Source organism: Trichosurus vulpecula, chromosome 8 (assembly GCF_011100635.1).
Source record: "Trichosurus vulpecula isolate mTriVul1 chromosome 8, mTriVul1.pri, whole genome shotgun sequence".
NCBI lineage: Eukaryota > Metazoa > Chordata > Mammalia > Diprotodontia > Phalangeridae > Trichosurus > Trichosurus vulpecula.
Genome location: NC_050580.1, coordinates 204,598,313 through 204,615,815, shown reverse-complemented (window position 1 = coordinate 204,615,815; position 17,503 = coordinate 204,598,313). Strand labels below are relative to the sequence as shown.

Genomic DNA, 17,503 nt, shown 5'->3' with positions numbered 1-17,503 from the left:
GCCTGGATGGAGTCAGGAAGACCCGAGTTCAAATATAGCCTCCGATACTTATTAGCTGTGTGACACTAGGCAAGTCACTTAACCTCTGTGCCTCAGTTTCTTCATCTGTAAAGTGGGGATATCATAGCACCTACCTCGCTGGGTTGTTGTGAGGATCAAATGAGACAGTACTTGTAAAAGTGCTTAGCATAGAGCCTGGTGTGTGTGTGTGTGTGTGTGTGTGTGTGTGTGTGTGTGTGTGTGTGTGTGTGTGTGTGTATATATATATACACAGAGAGAGACAGAGAGAGAGAGCGAGCCAGCCTAATATAAATTTTAAAAAATCATAATAAAACAAAACTAGAGAATTGTCTGGAGGAGAGGTGTCACACATGTGGCCCATGTATGCTGTCTACAATACTCCAGAGTGGGGCAGGAACCAGATTAAAATGTAATTGGGAAATATTTACCAAAATAAACAATACAATAAAACAGATAATATTGCATTTTAAAACTGAGTCAATATGACTCAGTTATATAAGGATAATTGGCCCTCTTTTCTATTTGATACCACTAGTCTGGAACACTGAACCGTCAAATAATGTGCCCAGAGTCTTATAAGGAGTATGTTATCAGAAGTGGGACTTGAACCTAGGCCTTTTAGGTTCCAAGGTCAGTTCTCTATCCACTATGTCATGTTGCCTCTCTTAGATTTATAAACCTAAAACTTCTAAGTAGTCTGTATATCTTTTTCTTCCTTTGAGGCAACTTCTGGCACAGTGGGACAGAGCACTGGGCCTGGAGTCAGGATCTGAATTCAGGTGTGACCTCAGACACTGACTAGCTGCATGACCCTGGGCAAGTCACTTAACCGTGTTTGCCTCAGTTTCCTCATCTGTAAAATGAGCTGAAAAGGAAATAGTGAACCACTCTAGTATCTTTGCCAAGAAAACCCCAAACAGGGTCACAAAGAGTCAGACAAGACTGAAAAACGACTAAACAGCAACAAATAGCACCTGCTTCTCAGGGTTGTCTTGAGGATGAAATGAGATATTCGTTAAGTGCTTAGCACAGTGCCGAGCACACAGTAGGTGCTTAATGACCTGAACCATATTTCCCATCATATTTTTCTGCATGATCACTTGTGCTCATGAAGTCACTGATTATCAAAATACGTGTTGACTTGGTTTTGGGGGAAGGGGGAGAATCTTGTCAGGTTCTTCACAGAATTTCTTTATGTCTTTATCCATATGCTGGTACATAAACTTCATTTATCTTCGTGGTTGGTGAAGATAACTTGGCAAAAGAGGCAGTGCCTGAGCTGAGCCTCATAGGAGGAGTTCTGAGAGGTGGTGACGAGGAGATGAGTGCATTCTGGGCATGGCCAGTCAGCCTATTGGAATGTACTAAGGTAAGAGGTAGAGAGAGGGTCAAGTTCAGGGAACTTCTTACAACTCATTTGCCTGGAATATAGATTGTGTGAAGGGGACCAATGTGATATAGAACTGGAAAGATGAGTGAGAGTCAGGTTGTAGTTAAATGCCAGGCTGAGGAGTTTATATTTTTGTCCTGGACACAATTGAAAGTCACAGAAAGATTTTTGAGTTTTTTTTGGCTTTTTAGTGAAGCAGTGACATCATCATCGTCATCAATCAAACAATAAACATTTGCTAAGTGCCTACTATGTGCCAGGTGCTTTACAAATATCACATTTGAACTTCACAACAATCCTGGAAGGCAGGGAAACTGAGGCAAACAGGTTAAGTGACTTGCCCAAGATCACACAGCTAGTGTCTGAGGATGAATTTGAACTCATGTCTTTGTAACTCCAGGCCCAGTGCGCTATCCATTGCACTATCTAGCTGCCTCACAGTCAGACCTGTGCCTTCTGAAGATTGTTTTGACACATATAAGAACCACATGGATGGCAGATGGGAAAAGCTAGAAAAGGGGAGATCAGTTAGGAGGCTTAGCCCAAAGGCTTCCCAGGTTCTCTTCCTCTCCCTCCCCCCATTCCACTAGTGCCTTCCCTTAGAGATTATTCTATTTTATATGTATGATTTTTTTTTCAGATTGTCTCCCCCATTAGAATCTAAGTTCATGAGGACAGGTACCACATTTTTGCTTTTCTTTGTATCCTCTGCACTCAGCAAAGTGCCTGGCATACAATGAGCACTTAATGCTTTTGACTGATTGACGGTTAAAATAATCCAGGAAACTTACACTGAAGACCAGAACCTTAATAGTAGCAATACAAATGGAGGAAAGCAGATGGATATGAAAGATGTGGAAGTAGAACTAATAAGACTTGGCAAATGAATATCTATGAAGGATGGAGAATTTATAGGATCATAGATCTAAAATTGGAAGAGATCTCAGACACCATCTGATCCACTCGCTCACTGCATTTTACAGATGAGGAAACCGAGGCCCACGGAGGTTAAGTGACTTGCCCAAGGCCACTCAGAGAGTAAGCATTAAAAGTAAGATTTGATCCTAGGTTCCGGAATTCCAGAGCCATCCTATAGGGCTGCCTCCCTTAGGAAGGATCGAAGATGATTCTGAGGTTGTGAACTTGGTCAATAAAAAGGATGATATTGCTGACAAAGGAAACAAGGAAATTTGGCGGAGTGAGTTGAAAGGGGAAGATAATGACTTCCATTTTGTACATGCTGAGTTTGAGACCCTTATGGGACATCCTAGTCAACAACAGAGTTCAGGAGCAATATGAGGGATTAAGATATATGGGCTCAAGATATATGTTGTATTTGTATAAATAAATATTTCCTCTGGTTCTGCTTATTTTATTCTGCCTGAGTTTATACCTATCTTCTTAGGCTTCTCTGATTTTAAGTTTTTCATCATTTCTTATAGCATTCATATACCATAATTTGCTTAGCCATTCCACAATTGAGAAGCATCTACTTTGTTTCTTTGCTACAACAAAAACGTGCTGCTATAACTTTTTGTAAATATGGACCTTTTGCTCTTTTTTTTTTTTAATCTCTTTGGGGTATAAGCCTAGAGTTGGTATCAGTGGATCAAAAGGCATGCACAATTGGTTGCCTTTTGGGATGTAGTTCCAAATTGCTCTCCAAAATGGTGGATCACTTTCCACCTTCACTTGAGCAGTCCATGAGTGTTGTCTTGTCATAACATAGTCGCTACAACAATTGTCATTTTCCTTTTTTTTTGTCATCTTTGCCAGTCTGATAAGTGTGAGAGAAAACCCCAGGGTTATAATTTGTATTTCTCCAATTATTAGTGATTTGGAATATTTTTTCCTCAATTACATGTAAAAAAAAATTTTTAACATTTGTTTTTTAAAATTGAGTTCCAAATTCTCTTCTTCCCTCCCCTAGTCCCTCCTCGAGTAAGCAAGCAATTTGATATAGATTATACATGTTGTGATCCTGCATAACATTTCCACATTAGCCATGTTGCAAAAGAAAAACAGCCCCAACATCCCAAGAATGATAAAGTTTAAAAAAAGTATGCTTCAATCTGCATTCAGACTCCATCAATTCTTTCTCTGGAAGTGGATAGCATTTTTTTATCATAAGTCATTTGGAATTGTCTTTGATCATTGTATTGCTAAGAGCATTCACATAGATCATACAATATTGCTGTTACTGTGTACAGTGTTCTCCTGGTTCTGCTCATCTCACTTCGCATCAGTTCATGTAAGTCTTCTAGGTTTTTCTGAAAGCATCCTGCTCATCATTTCTTACAGCACAATAGTATTCCATTACAATCGTATACTACAGGTTGTTCAGTCATTTCCCAATTGATGGGCATCCCCTAAATTTCAATTTGGAACATTTTTATAAGATTGTGTGTAACTTGAATTTTGTTCATTGTGGGGAACAGCACCAAGGACTAGAAGTACAAGTACCGAGGACCTTAGAGGGATTAGAATTTCCTCACAATGCCCAGTGGTGTTGGGTGGAGTGCATAGCCAATGGAATGAGCTTAGAATTATCTGGTGCTTAGCACAGTGCTGGGCACATTTGTTGTTTTTTGCTTGTGTCTGACTTTCCATGATCTCATTTGAGATTTTCTTGGCAAAGATGTTGGAGTCTCGGTTTGCCATTTCCTTCTCCAGCTCAGAAGAGGAAACTGAAGCAAACAGGGTTAAGTGACTTGCCGAGGGTCACACAGCTAGGAAGTATCTGAGGCCAGGTTTGAACTCAGGAAGATGAATTTTCCTGGCACTCTATCCACTGTACCACCTAGTGCCTGGCACATAGTTATTGTGCCTAGCTTATTGAACAGGACAAGGCTAGGGACCAGCACTGCCCCTGAGGAGCAAACTATATATATCTAGGAGTCATTTTTATAGATATGATAATGAAACTCATGGGAGCTGTTGAATTCACCATGAGAAGAGTAAAGCAAGACAAGATGGCCCAGGACAGAGCACTGAGGGACACCCCACACTTAAGAAGTTCAAAGTGGATGAACCACGTGCAAAAGTGACAAAAGATTAAGAAGTGTCCAGTAAAAACACGGAGGAAAATCAGGAGAGAATATCAGAGAAGACAAAGGAGGAGACACTTTCTGATCAAGAAATCAAGGAGGTTGGGAATGGAGGAAAGCTATTTAGATTTAGCAATTAAGAAATAATTTTAGAACAGTTCCATCTGAATATTATAGTTTGAAAGTAGGTTGTAAAAGTTTGAGAAATAACTGGGTGATGAGGCAGAAGGCTCTTTAAAGAGTTTAGCAATGAAAGGGAAGATAGAGGAAAGTGGGGGTGGTCATGTTAAGCCAAGTGAAAAATCTGTGTTTGGATTTTTATTTAAGATGGGTTATATTGGGTCAGCCAGGTGGCTCAGTTTGGATAAAGCATTGGCCTTGTAGTCAGGAGGATCTGAGTTCAAATCTAAACTCAGACACTTATGAGCTGCGTGACCATGGGAAAGCCACTTAACCCTGATTGCCTCCAAAAAAAAAATGATGGGATATATCTGGGCATACTTGTAAGCGACAGGGAAGGAGCCAGTAGGTAGGGAGAAATAGAAGATGAAAAATTGAATGATAGATGGGGCAAGGCCTTGTAGGAGAGCAGAGGGGATTTAATTAGGAATAGAAGTGGATAATATGGTAATATGTTTTGCATGATTGAACAATCAAATTGCTTACTGTCTCAGGGAAGGAGGGAGAGGGAAAATTTGGAACTCAAATTTTTTCAATAGTATTTCATTTTTTCCAATTACATATGAAGACCATTTTCAACATTCATTTTTTAAATAAGATTTTGTGGAACTCAATTTTTTTTTAAAAATGAATGTTAAAAATTATCTCTACATGTAACTGGGGAAAAATTTTTAAAAAATATTTTAAAAAATATAAATAAATGCCTAGGGGCAGTGGCACAGTGAATAGAGCACCAGACCTGGAGTCAGGAGGACCTGAGTTCAAATCTGGTTTGAGATACTTGACTAGCTGTGTGACCTTGGGCAAGTCACTTAACCCCAATTGCCCTGCCTTCCCCCCTCCCAAGACAAACAAACAAATAAATAAATAAAGGCCTTAGCCTGTTTGAGTAGAAGGACCATCTCTTTGTCAGAGACCGAAGCAAGGACAGGGTTTTGAGGGTGCAGAATAGGGTGCATGAGTAGCTTACAACAGATGGCCTCAGTTTTCTCAGTACAGGAGTAGATGAGATCATGTGCTGAGAGACAGAGATGCAGGGGTAGGATTTGAGAACTTGCCGGAGACTGGAAAATCGCCTTACCCCTCCCCTCTGCCTGACCCGCGCCCCCTCCCTTCGCTAGCTTTCATTTCTCGCTTAGCTCTCATTTCCTGGCTAACTCTCGTTTCTGGGATATGACGCAGGCCTGCGTCCAATGCTTAGCCACCCCTCTGGGGACGTGGCATTCTGATAACATGCTCATAAAAACCCTTACGAGGAACAATAAAGAGAGACATTTTTTACACCATTAGCGCGTCTAGTCTCCTTCCTCTCCGTGATCTCGTTCCGAGCCTCTTGGCCCTTAGAGCCATTAGGTTCCCCTCGAGCCTAGCTCCCCGGACCTCTCCAGCTTCGCTAACCCACGATTGTGTGACCTGCGGGCCAGGTCAATTGGCGCCCAAGCGTGGGGCTCGAACGCTGGACAGGGACCCGGTAGACGCCCCTCGTCCGGACCCTGAAAATCCCCTTAAGGTAAGTGTTCGCGTCTATCGACATCATGGGATCACCACTATCCAAAGAACAGGTTTTTCTTAAAGATTTAAAACAAAGCTTCAAAGAGAGAGGAATAAGGATAAAGAAAAAAGACCTTTTAAAGTTTTTTATTTTTATAGATAAGGTATGTCCCTGGTTCATTGTTAATGGTCCAGATATACACCCGGGGAAATGGCAGAAAGTAGGGAGAGATCTTAATGAAAGATTGAAACAAGAAGGTCCCGAGTCAGTTCCCATAAATGCCTTCTCCCTCTGGACCTTAATTAATGACATTATTGAGGGATCAACTGGAGACAAAGGTGCCCGCCAGTTACTCGTGCAGGCGGAATCCTGTCTCGCTCCGCTTTCTCGCGCTGCTTCTGCTTCCTCCCTTCACGCAGAAAACTCACAAGACAAAGAGGAAGCAAAATCTCCTCCCCCTACCCCTACTGCCAAGTCCATTTACCCGCCACTCCCTAACCCTGTTGAAGAGACACTCACTTTCCCGGTCTTCCCTACCGAGGGGAAAGTCGGCATGAATACTGCCCCCGAAAACGAAAGCGGCCCGCTCCCTGACGAGAACGCAGCCAATTTAGACGTTGAGGCTGCTGCATACAACCCTCAAGAAGTGTTCCTATCCCACGCTTTCTCCCCACACCCCTATTTACTACCCCCCCTTGTGGACCTTTCCCAAATCCAGAGAGATTTGACCCAGCGCATGGCTGAATTAAGAAAGACAGTCAATATGCAGAATCAATATCATCAAATGGTAAAGGAATTTTCGGCGCTACAAGCGTCCCTGCAGAAGGCACTGCTTCCTCCCTCTGCCCCAAAAAGTACTCCTATAGCACTCCCTCAAGACAAAATTCCCCGACCAAAACAGAAACAGAAATCCCTTCTCTTTCCTATTCTTAGAAGCAATACACAGAATAGACCTAAAGATGCAGAGGACACAAACTCTGATAAGCACCCCCCTGAAAATAGCGCAGGACTTGAAGAGTCCGAGGAGGAAAGCCAGGAGGAGGAAGTGGAGGATGATGACCAGGAATCTGATTCAGAAGAGGACAATAAATCATGCTCCTCTAAATACAAAGCCCCAAAGTTTAAGAATATCAAAGATCTCCATGCAGCAGTGAAAAAATATGGTCCCAATGCCCCTTTCACTCTCTCTGCCCTTGAGGCTATAGGACAAGGAGGTTATCTGCTGCCCGGGGAATGGGTGCGAGTAGCTCAGGCCGCCCTATCAAGGGGACAATTCCTAACCTGGAAAGCAGAATTTGAATATCACTGTCAAACCATCGAAAAAAGAAACTTGAAATCTAAGGCTAATAGGGATTGGACTTTTGAAAAATTAGCAGGACGAGGTGAATATGCGTTAGAGAAAAAACAAAGAAAGTTACCTACAGGCTTGCTAGAACAGACTGCTCACGCGGCTAATCGCGCTTGGAGAGCCCTTCCTGTTACAGGCTCCCCCTTTACACCCCTTAATAAGATCACTCAAAGAAAAGATGAAGAGTACTCTGACTTTGTCAGTCGACTGTTAGAGACGGCTGAGAGGACGTTAGGAAATGAGGCATCAGATGATTTAATTATCAAAAGACTGGCTTTTGAGAATGCCAATGGCCCATGTAGGAGTGTACTGAATGGTCAATGGCAGGATAAGACATTAAATGAGATGATTAAACTATGCCGCGATATCCAAGATCCTACAGCAGCAAAAATTGAAAAAATGTCTCAGGCGATATTGGCCTTACAAAACCCTATGAAAAACATGTCAGAGGCATTTCTAACTATAGGAGCAGCTGTTGATAATACTGTGAAAACCTGTTTTAAATGTGGAACCGAGGGTCATTTTGCCAGACAATGCCCCATGAATCAACCTAATCCCACCGCTCAGAAAAGGCGCGCAGCACCTGCCACCCCGTGTCCCAGGTGCAGAAAAAGGTTTCACTGGGGGAATACATGCAGAGCAACACATGATATAGACGGCAAACCCCTCCCCCCGTTGTCGGGAAACGGCTGGCGGGGTCGGCCCCGGACCCCTCAAGGACTGGCCCAGCCAGCCACGGGGACCCACCCTGCCCACAGCTCTCCAGAGCAACGGCAGGCAGTGCAGGAGTGGACTTGTGTGCCACCGCCGCCGCAATATTGAGACCGGAGGACGGCCCACAAATCCTCCCTACGGGAGTCTTCGGCCCTCCGCCCAGAGGTTCCTTTTTCCTCATTATTGGCCGTGCCTCTACCACCCTTCAAGGAATAACAATACACCCAACTATTGTCGATAATGACTATGCAGGAGAGATTAAGATAATTGCTTCTGCTCTGAAAGATACTGTGAGAATCCAGCCCAATCAGCGCATTGCCCAAGCCCTCCCTCTTCCTATGAATACCACCTTTCCTGCTTCAAAACATAAGAGGGGCAATTCCACACCCGGGTCCTCAGACATTTACTGGGCCCAAGCCTTGTCCCAAGAGAGGCCCACACTAATGCTTAAAATACAGGGAAAATCCTTTATGGGCCTACTCGATTCCGGGGCTGATTCAACTGTTATTTCTGAGGCACACTGGCCACCTGCCTGGCCGTTACAGCCCTCCCTGACCCACTTACAAGGTATAGGGCAGAGTTCCAACACTATGCAATCAACACAGCTGTTGCAATGGGAAGATCGTGAGGGTAATAGAGGAACAATCCGTCCCTTTGTAGTCCCATGCCTCCCCGTTAATCTGTGGGGAAGAGATATCCTCTCACAAATGGGAGTTATCATGTGCAGCCCTAGCTCAGTTGTTACAGAGCAAATGCTAAGTCAAGGCTTTTTACCCCGCCAAGGACTAGGAAAAAATAAACAAGGCATCACTCAACCTTTACATATACAATCTCACCCTGACCGCTCCGGCCTTGGTTTCCAGACACATTTTTCATAAGGGCCACTGGTCCCCTCAGCCTACAGGCGGATAAGATTACATGGAGATCTGAGACTCCCGTCTGGATTGACCAGTGGCCCCTCCCTAAAGAAAAACTAGAGGCTGCAAATATGTTAGTTCAACAACAATTGACTGCGGGTCACATAGAACCCTCCAACTCTCCTTGGAATACTCCAATTTTTGTTATTAAAAAGAAGTCAGGTGCCTGGAGATTGCTCCATGATTTAAGGGCGGTCAATAAGACCATGATCCCCATGGGATCGCTGCAACCGGGTCTTCCTGCACCCGTAGCAATCCCGGCAGGCTTCCAAAAAATTGTAATAGACCTCAAGGACTGCTTCTTTTCCATTCCTCTCCACCCCGATGACTCCAAAAGATTCGCCTTCACTGTCCCAGTTACCAATTGCGTAGGACCCTCTCCTCGCTTTCAATGGAAAGTTCTCCCCCAAGGCATGACCAACAGCCCTACCCTCTGCCAGAAGTATGTTGCCCAGACAATCGACCCCTTTCGCTTACAATTTCCACAACTTTATATCATTCACTATATGGATGACATTCTTATTGCTGGGCCCTGCGAGCAGGAATTACTTAGGATCACCACATTGCTAATAACTGCCTTAAAAGATAGGGGATTATACATATCCCCGGATAAAGTCCAGCTTGCCTCCCCTTTCTTTTTTCTTGGATTCGAATTGCATTCCTCTCATATTATAACACAGAAAGCTCAGATACGGACAAATCATTTGCACACGCTGAATGACTTCCAGAAGTTATTGGGTGATATTAATTGGCTACGCCCTTACCTTAAAATCACCACAGGAGATTTGAAACCCCTCTTTGACATTCTGAAAGGTGACTCCAACCCAACCTCGCCCCGTGTTCTGACTAAAGAAGGTGAGGCTGCCCTACAAAAAATAAATCATGCTATTTCGGCCCAAAAAATAGGATATTATAACCCCCAGAAAAAACTCTGGTTTCTTATCTTTTCTACATCATTCTCCCCTACGGGCCTTTTATGGCAGGACCTGCCCCTATATTGGATCCATGGTCCTGCAACACCCACCAAAGTGCTACCCACCTACCCGCTTCTTACTGCCTCCCTCCTTCAGGAAGGCAGGTCTCTTTCAGTCAAATTTTTTGGAAAAGACCCCGACCACATTGTCTGCCCTTACACCTCTGCACAACTGTCATGGCTTCAACAGAATGATGATACTTGGGCCATCTCCTCTGTATCTTATCAGGGAATCCTTGATAATCACTACCCTCCTGACAAATTGATCCAATTTCTTAGGGACAATCCAGTGGCCTTCCCCAGAATCACTAAAAGAGATCCTCTAGAAAATGCTCGTCTAGTCTTCACTGACGGGTCCTCCTCAGGAACTGCTGCCATATCTATAGACTCAAATCTAACTTCCTTTCATACACCTTATAAATCAGCCCAACTAGTGGAGCTTGCCGCTATACTTTGGGTCTTTGAACATGTACCGGACCCAATGAATATATACACAGATAGTGCTTATATTGCTCATTCAATCCCCGAGCTTGAAACTGTTCCTTATATAAAACCTTCCACCAATGCCTTCTCTATGTTCCTTCAAATACAAAAACTGATCAGAGAAAGAGCACAGCCTTTCTTCATTTGCCATATCAGAGCGCACTCTGACCTCCCTGGACCATTGGCAAAAGGGAACGATACTGTTGATGCGGCTTCCAAGCACTTGGTTTTCGCCTCTGTATTGCAACCCTCCCCCATAGAGACTGCCACCAAGGCACACGAGTTGCACCATCTTAATGCCCACAGCTTAAGTCAAATTTATAAAATCACCAGAGAACAGGCTAGACAGATTGTCAAACAATGTCCAGGATGTTTGGTGCTCCTGCCTGAACCTCACCTTGGAGTGAACCCCCGAGGCCTGGTTCCCGGGGAACTGTGGCACATGGACGTCACTCATTTCACACCTTTTGGTAAACTGAAATACATCCATGTCTCCATAGATACCTTTAGTGGTTTCCTCATAGCGACCCTACAAATGGGAGAAGCCACCAAGCACGTTATCAATCACATTGTGGCCTCATTAGCCATGGGGCCTAAACCCAAAATTCTCAAAACTGATAATGGACCGGGATATGTTAGTTCATCCTTTAAACAGTTTTGTGCATATATGAACATCAGAAATATCACAGGTATTCCATATAATCCCCAAGGACAAGGTATTGTTGAGAGAGCCCATCAGACTTTGAAAAGAATGATATCTAAATTGCAATCGGGGTCAGAAAAACTATACATACGGGCCAATAACCATAGGACCCTCCTAAATCATGCACTCTTCGTCCTAAATTTTCTTACATTGGACGCTCATGGCAAATCCGCCGCAGATCGCCTTTGGCACCCATCGTCAGCCCATGATTATGCCCAAGTGAAATGGAAGGATCCCCTCACCCATCAGTGGCATGGCCCTGATCCAGTCCTCATATGGGGCAAGGGACATGCCTGTATATATGATTCCAATGCACAAAACGCCAGATGGCTACCTGAACGGTTGCTTAAGTTAGTAGATCATGCCATCATTAAACACTAACAGCATCTTGTAATAAAACAGCTTTATGCATCCCTCTCAAACTGTTTAGTGCTCAAATCTCATCAGATGGCTGAGTAAGCATTACACTTTGGGACAGTAAATCTGTTTCCAATATGGTCTCCATTCACAGATATGTACTTTGGTATTCATTCTAAGACACTTCCAGCTATTTCTTAGAATTGTTTGTACAAGGTTATATATCCCCTTGCTTGCCTTCTCCCCCTTGCCTCTCTGCACTACCATCCCACCCTGGTAGTGGGAGATGCCCAATTCTCGCGAGACTTGATCAAATAAAACTTCTGTTTTGTTTCTACCTTGAGAAAACCGAGACACCTCTGTTTTTGTTTATTTTGAGCCTGTGGTTTGTCCCACACAGTTGGGGGCTCGGCCGGGACCCCCTCGATTGGGGGGGGTTCTCCTCACCAGGGAGCAGGATCCAGCGCGCACCACAAAGATTTATTGGGGGTTCCTGGTCCTGGTGTGGGGCTCCACCCAGTTGGGGGAAAATCCCGAAGAGAGGGACTCGGAGGAACAGAAGCTGTGCTAGGTTCCGGAGCACATATGTGAGGTACCTTTAGGCAATCGATTGCAAAATTGGAATGAACAACAAAAGTAGAAAGGAAAATGGCCATAGACAAGAGCTCTTAAAATATTTGACCTAGGTGGGTGGAATGGATTTTTCCTGGTGTTTTGAGAAAAGCTCTCCCAGGGAAAATGAAAAACAAAAAGCTTTTGGATTTCTGTATCTTTGTGTCTGTGTCTGTCTGTATCTGTGCTTCTGTGTGTGTGTAATCTGACACCCTGTAATGTCCACTATCTGGCTTTCTCTCCCTCCCTGACTCCTCCTGGCATGCAGAGGAGCGGGAGGGCGGGGGAGAGAGAAAGACAGAGAAGAATGTTTTCTTGTTTAAGTTATGTGATGGAAAAGGCAAGGTAAAGAGGAGTGTCAGGTCAGAATTAGAAAGAAATAAAGTATGTGCAGTTTTACATGGGCTTTCATCAAAGTCCACCAGAAAGGAAAGGCAAGAAAGTTTAAGCATGTAGGAGAGAGGAGGAGGTATAGAAAGTTTAAAAAAGGCATAATCTATTTGCACAAATAGTGTGAATAGAGGTTTTGAGAGTGCAAGGTGGAAACTTTTGGGAAGTTGTTTTAAAAAAATGATATATATATATATATGCTCTTTCTGTCTCCCTCCATCCCGGATCTGGCCAATTTGGAATGTGGAGAGACAAGAAAGGAGGCGGGGACCTTTTCCCTGAAATTCAAATGTGTTACTCCTGATTCGATGCTTAAGATAAAGTCAGAATTTCTCATACCATTTGGCACTAAGGCAAATTTGGAAAATGCATAAGGAAGAGACACTCTGAGTCTCCCAGTATGAGGAGAAAGGGACATGGTACCACTGGATCTTTTCCGGAGTCCCACTCACCTTAGACTGGCAAATTCAAAGCTCTCACTTCCAAAAAAAGTTTTTAAGGAGTGAACACAGAAGTAAAATTTACTTGAGAAAATTAGAACCATTAAGATTTTGATTTAGCAGATTCTGTTAACCATAGATAATCTGGTGAGGTATATAAAACCTTTTTCAAAATAATAATGCACGTATGAATGTGAAGAAAAATCAGTTTATATGACGAAAGATATTCTGTATCCCCCTCCAATCCGTAGACTCCTTGGGGGGTTAAGAATTCCAGCCCTATGTCAGAAGAATATACAAAGATGTTTTAATTCCTGTGTGGTGAATGAGAATCACCATGAGACTAGTATAGATAACAAAGTTGGAAAATATTTAATGACATAACGGTATTAAATCCATAGAGTTAATAGTAGTTTTCAATATACAACTACAGAGATCCTTATGTGCAATTTAGTGACCCTTGTTCCTATTTGAATTTAAAAATGGCTTAAAGCTTCCAAAATAGAGAAATATGACCAGAGAATGAGAGCCAATCTGAACATATTTTACCCAAAAGACTGTTGCTTATTACATTCCTGAGAAACAGAAATACTTCCTAAAATAGAAATTAGCTCAATAGATATAGATATTTCTAACTTGCTGTGATTTTCCTAAGTTTGTGACTTGAAAAGTTTAAAAAGTGATTTGGCTGCGAATATACAATAGAGGGTTGGCTCCTTTTCAAATATAATTACCCCACTGACAACAGCCGTGGACCCCGGACACCCTGAAGCCCACACTTCTAGGCACTTGCCCCCCTCCCACTGGAACCTGGAATTTTTGCTCCTAGTCTTCCAAACCCGACAACCCCTGTTAGAAAGTAAAGATCTCTCAGAGACCCTCCTAAATGACTCCTTAGACCTTTAATTCAGGTGCTGGACTCTGCAGCTTCCCAGCACCTTCCCCCCCTTCGCGCCCCCCCCCCTTTTTTTCAGTCCACAGCTAGGCTCTGCAACTATGAGGAGAGAAGAAAAGCCTCTATGCTTGGTAAGCCTAAAATATGTAATGATTTGGGAATGCAATTAATGTAATCTGAAAATCTTTCTATTTGTACTATTAGTGTGCTTCTAGATTGTAGTAAAATGTCCTATATTGCAAAACTTAAGTAACCGGAGATAGTGTTAGACAAAGCAATTATTAATCTGAATTCTGTTGAAAACAAAAAAAGAAAAAAAAAAAAATGATATGAAAACAATTGTGTAAAACTGGCTAAGTTACTTCCTCAGCCTAATCTGGCATAGTAAGGGATAAAATTAAGATATTGCAAGAAGTATTGGTCCAGAGGCGTAAAGAGCTTTTAAATAACCCCCTCTGGAACGGTTTACATGGGCTTCTCCCATACCTCCTCCCCCTTCTTGGGCCTCTGGTGGGTCTTCTCTTGCTCCTTTCCTTTGGCCCCTGGGCTTTTAAACAAATTAACCACTTTTGTTAAGTCTCAAGTAGATTCAGCCATTGCCAGGAAGAGCCACATATTTTACAGCAGACTACAGGAAGAAGACACCACTGAACAGCAGGAAGAGCGACTACAATTCACGGAAGACCTTCTGAAGGAGCCCTGGCATCGGCGATTGGAAGACAAACCTTTGTGCCCTGTGCTGTAAAGCCAATCATCCCCTTCCTTTCCCCCACTCGCCTTAGCTCTGTCACCAAATTCTTATCTTTTGACCTTTGAATTCACTCTTCCCACCATTCTTTCTCCATTTAAACAGTCCTGCTGACCCTCTGAAGGACGGCTGTGGCTGAGCCCATGACGGGATTATTGCAACCCTGAATGAAGGATGGTTGAGGTCTGGTTGAAACTGGCCGTAAGACCCTCTGATCACCATGACGGGCAACCTCCAGTGGCGCAAGTCGCAGGGCTGTAGTACCCTACTGTAAACACCCCGCCCGGATGACCTAAGACAGTGCTCAAGGGCGGGCTCTCAAAATCCATTGTACACCAGACGCTCTCACCTCATTATCAGACCCAAGTTGCATAGCCTAAGACAGGCCAGTCACCCTTTCCTTAAAATAAAAATGGGGGACATGCCGGAGACTGGAAAATCGCCTTACCCCTCCCCTCTGCCTGACCCGCGCCCCCTCCCTTCGCTAGCTTTCATTTCTCGCTTAGCTCTCATTTCCTGGCTAACTCTCGTTTCTGGGATATGACGCAGGCCTGCGTCCAATGCTTAGCCACCCCTCTGGGGACGTGGCATTCTGATAACATGCTCATAAAAACCCTTACGAGGAACAATAAAGAGAGACATTTTTTACACCATTAGCGCGTCTAGTCTCCTTCCTCTCCGTGATCTCGTTCCGAGCCTCTTGGCCCTTAGAGCCATTAGGTTCCCCTCGAGCCTAGCTCCCCGGACCTCTCCAGCTTCGCTAACCCACGATTGTGTGACCTGCGGGCCAGGTCAAGAACTGAAGAAAGATCTCTATTTCCAGCCTTAGTTTCTCTTCTGAGCTTCAGGCCTACTTCACTAACTGTCTCTGAGACATTTCAAACCGGATACCTTGTAAGCATCTCAAACTCAAAATGTTCAAAACAGAATTCATTATCTATTGCTCAGAACTGACCCTTCTGAGCTTTCCTATTACTTTCTAAGGCACGGCATCCTTCTGGTCGCCCGTGTTTGGAACCTCATCGTCATTCTCAACCCCCTGCTTCCACTCACTCTGCACTTCCAATCAGCTGCCAAGTCTTTTTCAGTCTCCACAACGTCCATCATTTGTGTCTCTTTCTTTTCATTCACACAGCCAGCCTCTCATCACCTCTCACCTGGACTATTGCGATAGCTTCCCTATTGCCTTAAGAATAAAAATATATACTCCTCCATTTGATATTTAAATCTCTTTGCAGCCCAGCCTCTTCCTACCTTGCTATTCTTTTTACAGGTAGCTGGAAGCCTGTGATTCAGCCCTATTGGCCTACTTACTAATCCATAGAGCAGCCAGGTGGTGCAGCAGATAGAGCACTGGGTCTGGGAGTCAGGAAGACCTAAATTCAAATCCTGTCTCAGACATTTACTAGTTATATGACCTTGGTCATATAAGATCACTTAACTTCTGTCTACCTCAGGTTCCTCAGCTGTAAAATGGAGATAATAGTCGCATCGACCTTCCAGGGTTGTTGTGTGGATCAAACGACGTAACATTTGTAAAAGTGTTTGGCACAGTGCCGGGCACGTTGTAGACACTTAATAAATCCTTGCTCCTTTTCTCCTCAGATGTACAAGATTCTATTTTCCCACCTTGTATTGTCTGTGCTCTACCTCCTTACCCTTACCTTTTGGTTTCTTTCAAGGCAGCTTAAGTACCACCTGAATAGAGATCCTGGACCATTGGGCAGAGCTCTGGGACAACTTGGCAGTCATTTCCAGTGGAGGACTCACACATGCCAATGGCAGCTCAGAGGGCTTTGTAGCAGAGGTGCTGTTTAATCTGGGCAGGATGTAGCTCTGTTTTCCATTATTTAGAGAAGGCTTTTGCCCTAGGAGTAACATAAGTAATGGCAACATGTGATGCCGTCTATTTGTGGCCAATTTAGAGGGATTGAGAAGAGGGGGGCTGGCCTCACCTAATAGGCATAAAAATACAGAATTACAGAATTCAAAAGTAAAAAGAGACCTCAATGAGCATATATTCCAACTCATACATGAAAGGAAACCCCAGTATAACACACCTGACAAGTAATCACCTAGCCCAGGGGTGGGGAACCTGTGGCCTCGAGGCCCCATGTGGCCCTCTAGGTCCTCCACCTCAGCCCTTTGACTCAATCCAGACTTCATAGAACAAATCCCTTTTGGGAGTTGTATGAAGTTTAGATTCAGTCAAAGGGCTGAAGTTGGGGACCTTGAGGGCCACATATGTGGCCTTGAGGCCAAAGGTTCCCCACCCTTAACCCAGCCCTTATTTCAAGACATCCAGTGAGGGGGAACCACTTAGTGATTAAGTGATCCATACCACTTTTGATTTACTATTTTTTACCCAATTACATGTAAAAATTTTCAGCATTCGTTTTTAAAAGTTTTTGCGTTCCAAATTTTATCCCTCCCTTTCTTCCTCCCCATTGAGAAGGCACATAATCCAATATAGGTTATACACATGCAGTTGTCCATACCACTTGTAGACAATTCTAATTGTTAGGAACTTTTCTTTACATCAAGGCTAAGTATGCCTGGGGGGCAGCTAGGTGGTACAGTGGATAGAGTGCTGGGCTTGAAATAGGAAGTCTCATTTTCATGAGTTCAAATCAGCCTCAGACACTTACTAGCCATGTGACCCTGGGCAAGTCACTTAAACCTTGTTTACCTCAGTTTCCTCATTTGCAAAATGAGCTGGAGAAGGAAATGGCAAAACAATCCACTATCTTTACCAAAAAAACCCCAAATGGGGTCACGAAGAGTCCCACATGA

General features: G+C 43.7%; 1 protein-coding gene across 1 annotated transcript in view; it reads right to left on the bottom strand.

The window, feature by feature from the left end:
• HEATR4 (HEAT repeat containing 4) overlaps positions 1-17,503 on the bottom strand; it is a 110,424-nt gene that overhangs the window by 20,500 nt on the left and 72,421 nt on the right. The window lies entirely within an intron of this gene.